This window comes from Lissotriton helveticus (assembly GCF_964261635.1).
Source record: "Lissotriton helveticus chromosome 1_1 unlocalized genomic scaffold, aLisHel1.1 SUPER_1_unloc_9, whole genome shotgun sequence".
NCBI classification, from domain to species: domain Eukaryota; kingdom Metazoa; phylum Chordata; class Amphibia; order Caudata; family Salamandridae; genus Lissotriton; species Lissotriton helveticus.
Window position 1 is genome coordinate 1,456,523 of NW_027611736.1, and position 4,922 is coordinate 1,461,444.

At 41.4% G+C, this 4,922-nt stretch overlaps 1 pseudogene; it reads left to right on the forward strand.

Annotated features, from left to right (window-relative positions):
* Positions 1-2,204: 2,204 nt before the first annotated feature.
* Positions 2,205-3,931, forward strand: LOC144806598 (uncharacterized; annotated as a pseudogene).
* The last annotated feature ends 991 nt before the right edge of the window (positions 3,932-4,922 follow it).

The window sequence follows — 4,922 nt, forward strand, 5'->3', positions numbered from 1 at the left end:
CTGTGGATAACTGACACCTCCTCCCGCTCTGCCAAATGCCCATCCGGTCACAAATGGCATCCTGGGCCCCAAAAGGACAACGTCATGCCAGATGCCATGTAATGGTGGAAAAGGGGGTAAAAAGAGTAGAAGGCACACATCTGCTGCAGGGATATGTCAGGTAAATTATTGGTTGTGATGGATTCTCTATAGGTACTAAATGACTGATATCGTTGAATATTAAATTATACGACTCAACGTTTGTTTGCCTTATCTGCGCTTATAATGTAAAGGACGGGCCTTACAGTGAACCCCTCGCTCTGTTTTACACAAAAGCCCCGGAAGGAGCTGCATCTTACAGAACTTTATCTAACTTAGGAAGAACTAAAGACCTGCTTTTTAAAGTTGTCTTTCAGGGCCAGAACCATGCTCTGTAAGCTGCACTAGTTTCAGGGAGATGGACAGATGTTATGGCGATAGGAAACCCCCCTCAAACCACAATAATGTTCCAATCTTCCAGGATAGAAGAAACCAGAAATGCTTGAACCAAGGGAGCTGTTGAAAGTGTCAAAGGTGACTTATGAACAGCAAGGTAAAGACAGGAGTTGGTATTTGAGATGATCTTAAGTAAATCGGAAAGAATGAGAAAAAGTGTGTAAATGGAGTTACTTTTGTTGTATACTTCGTAAAGAGTTACTGGAAATTTTACAGCCCAGCCTGATCCATCTCTTTTTCTACACTCTACTGTTGTTTAAATGAAATCTTGACCATATGCGTCTATCTTAAGCTATACCTCTAGCACTTGGGTGCTCCGTGAGCGCCTTTACTTTGCTCAGTTACTCTGTAAACATTGGTAAATCATCTCTTTTCCAGACATTAATAAAATGTCACCTGATCAACAGAACATTTAGTTAAATATCTGTGTATGATGAAATATTCCTTGCTAAGTTTCAAAAGCGATACTAAGATTTTGCACTGTGCTTGCGTCACAAAAGAGTCACAAAATGGCGCAAAATCTTTTTTCCTAATTTACTTTCCAGCGCTAAACTTGTTTAGCACTGGAAATAACGTTAAAGTAATGTAAGACTGCGCATAGCATTGTTTGGCATTACTTTGTGCCATGGGGGCCTGCCAAGGGTGGTGCATGGGTGTTCTTGTGCAACCACAAAACTAGGTGCAAGGAAGTAGAAATGCTTTCATTTCTTCTTCCTTTTCTGACTTTGCATGTGTGCTGCACTGTGCAACACGTATGCAAAATGGTAAAAGCTTTCCCTTGTGTCGAGGCATAGTAATTTGTACAGGAAGGGTGTCCTCCCTGTACAAAACCCATGCTGGACTCACAGACACACACACGCTAGCGCTCTGGTGCTAAGGTGTATGCTTGGCGCAGGGCCGCTGTAATCAGTGCCGACGCAAGGGAAAGCGAAGGAGAGAGCCGTATCTTTGAAAATATGGTGCTCTCCTGTTCCCTTCCTGTCGCGCCACGCAGCGTAGCCTCGCAGAGGAGGGTTGCGCTGCATTGTGTGGAGATTTGGTAAATCTCCCCTGAAATGTCTGTTACAATCAGTTAAACATTGTGAATTCTCATTCCATTATGTTTCCATTTAGTAATTTTAAATATCTTTAAATCCAACAGAAAACAAGCCTTGAATGAATGAAATGACCATCAAAAATGAAGCGAATGCTGTAAATCTTCAATAATAGCAGAAATAACGAGCTTCAGTATTCAGGAAAACATCAGCGCAGTCGGCGACAGAGGAACCTGGACATAAACTGACAGATTCCGGGTGAAGCATCAAGGGCAGTTCAGTGATTGTAAGAGTCTGAGCTGTGCACCTCCACGCCACAAGACGAAGAAATGACCTTAGGAAAATTAAGGCAACAACAATAACAAACCACCTCCTGTATAAACAAGTGTCCAACACCAGCTTTGATCATGGGGTCGGTATGATGTGATTACCACAGTGCTTTGTTTTATAAAATGATGACAAGCCATCATTCCGTGCTCTAGGTGAATTGTAAACTCTTTCTGGCCAAACCACAGTAACAAGCGGAAAGCACAACAGAGCGGAGCCGGACAACTGACGGGTAAAGGAAAGAGGAGTTTGTCTATCTACAATACAACAGACTGTCCCAATTTGCACCGGCCAGAAGGAAGATACATCTTTACCCGCAAGCGTGCATAGCCATAATCCAATCTAAAGGCACAATCGCCAACAAAGACACCTTCTACATATTAGGAGTGTGGCAAATATTTGGTGGCTATCGCATTTTATTGTTAAAACAGAAATCAAACGTGGAAAATACTGCACACATATAAAGTGTGTGAGAAAAAGCCAAGTGCTTTATCAGCCATGTCGGCCCATCAGGAAATGCAGTCATGGGATTTAGACAAATATATACCCGACCCACAGACACTAACCAAGAAAGAAGAATCACACACATGCAGCAAGAGCTTTAGTTTGTCATCACAACTCAAGCTTCATCAGCAAACCTACACAGGAGAAACAACATTCAAGTGCAATGAATGTGTAAAGAGCTTTAGTCACTTATCAAGCCTTCAAAGCCATCAGCGAACACACACGGGGGAAAAGCCATTTAAATGCAGTGAATGTGTGAAGAGCTTCAGTCGCTTATCAAACCTCCAACAACATCAGCGAATACACACAGGGGTAAAACCATTCAAGTGCAGTGAATGTGCAAAGTGCTTTAGTCAGTTATCACACCTTCAAAGACATCAGCGAACACACACGGGAGAAAAACCATTCAAGTGCAATTAATGTGGGAAGACCTTTAGTTATATATCAGAACGAAAACATCATAATCGAACACACACGGGGGAAAAACCATTCAAGTGCAGTGAATGTGGGAAGAGCTTTAGTCAGATATCAGCCCGAAAAAGTCATCAGCGAACACACACGGGGGAAAAACCTTATAATTGTAGTGAATGTGACAGTAGTTTTCGCCACTCTTCAGCATTAAGGGTTCATCAGCGAATACACACAGGGGAAAAACCTTATCATTGTAGTGAATGTGACAGTAGTTTTTGCGACTCTTCAGCATTAAGGAAACATCAGCGAACACACACGGGGGAAAAACCGTTCAAGTGCAGTGAATGTGGGAAGAGCTTTAGTGAGATGTCAGACCGAAAACGTCATCAGCGAACACACACAGGGGAAAAACCTTATAATTGTAGTGAATGTGACAGTAGTTTTCGCCACTCTTTAGCATTAAGGGTTCATCAGCGAATACACACAGGGGAAAAAACGTTCAAGTGCAGTGAATGTGGGAAGAGCTTTAGTCAGATGTCAGACCGAAAACGTCATCAGCGAACACACACAGGGGAAAAACCTTATCATTGTAGTGAATGTGACAGTAGTTTTCGCCACTCTTCAGCATTAAGGGTTCATCAGCGAACACACACAGGGGAAAAACCGTTCAAGTGCAGTGAATGTGCAAAGTGCTTTAGTCAGTTATCACACCTTCAAAGTCATCAGCGAACACACACTGGAGAAAAACCATTCAAGTGCAGTGAATGTGCAAAATGCTTTAATCACTTATCACACCTTCAAAGACATCAGCGAACACACACGGGGGAAAAACCATTCAAGTGCAGTGAATGTGCAAAGTGCTTTAGTCGCTTATCACACCTTCAAAGACATCAGCGAACACACACGGGGAAAAACCATTCAAGTGCAGTGAATGTGTGAAGAGCTTTAGTCACTTATCAGACCTACAAAGACATCAGCGAACACACACAGGGGAAAAACCATTCAAGTGGAGTGAATGTGGGAAGAGCTTTAGTCAATTATCAATGCTACGAAAACATCAACAAACACACACAGGGGGAAAGCCACTCAAGTGCAATGAATGTGGGAAGAGCTTTTGTCGACGATTAGAGCTACAAAGTCATCAGTGAACACACAGGGGGAAAACATAGAAGGGCACTGAAAGTGAGAAGGTTTTTTTTCAATTTTCGATCCCACACAGCCCTCAGTGAATACACTCCTTCATTTAACTCACATGGAAATAATCCTAGAGATGCAGGGACTCTGGAATGAACTTAAGAACATCAAAAATAATATTGACCCATTTGAGGACATAGACAAGAGCAGAACAGTGCAGTTATTGTGAGAGGAATGAATTATGGAAAAAGATAAAATTCAAATTATGTAGGACATTGAAATACCAGATGATAAAAGACCCTGATAGCAGTAAAGAAGAAAATCAGATAACAGTATTTGCAGAATTATAAAAGTGTTTGTTTCCAGTGATTGTTCACTTCCGTACACATAGCAAAGTGACATTATGTACCAGGATACACAGTGGGAGACAAGCACAATGTGGATTAAAAGAAAAGAAACATTCTTGATTTTTATTTGGTGAAGAAGAGATACAAAGGAAAACATTCAATCGCCCCTGACCACACTACCTGTAAAAGCAACACTGAACAATACTGGGTCTAACAGCGGTATTTTCAGCTAACTTGTCGGATTAGTGATAAAACTTATAAACCCAACACACCCAGAGTGGACATGTTGTCAAGGCTCTGGAGATGGAAGCTTCGTTGGTAAAATGCATGTATTACTATTAACAAATGCCACTGCAGTGTCTGTAATGAAATAAAGTGAAGCACAGGTGTTATTTTTAGATATAAAGGAGCATATACCTTGTTTTTAAGTAACGTTTGCTGCATCTTTTACACACTGTTATCGGTTGATGGATCTGCTTGTGACTCAGGCCTTATTACTAAGTGCGACCCATGGCTCCTCTCCGACTTGGCTCTCTCTATTCATTTTGTGACTTGCCAAACTCTACTTTGTACCAGAATTGAGCCACTGTAAGCAGCAGACTCAGTTTCAAAACAAGAAATATAAAATAATGTAAAAATAATTTTTCGGTTATAGTTTTTTTACATCATGTGTTTTTCCCACTATCAGTTT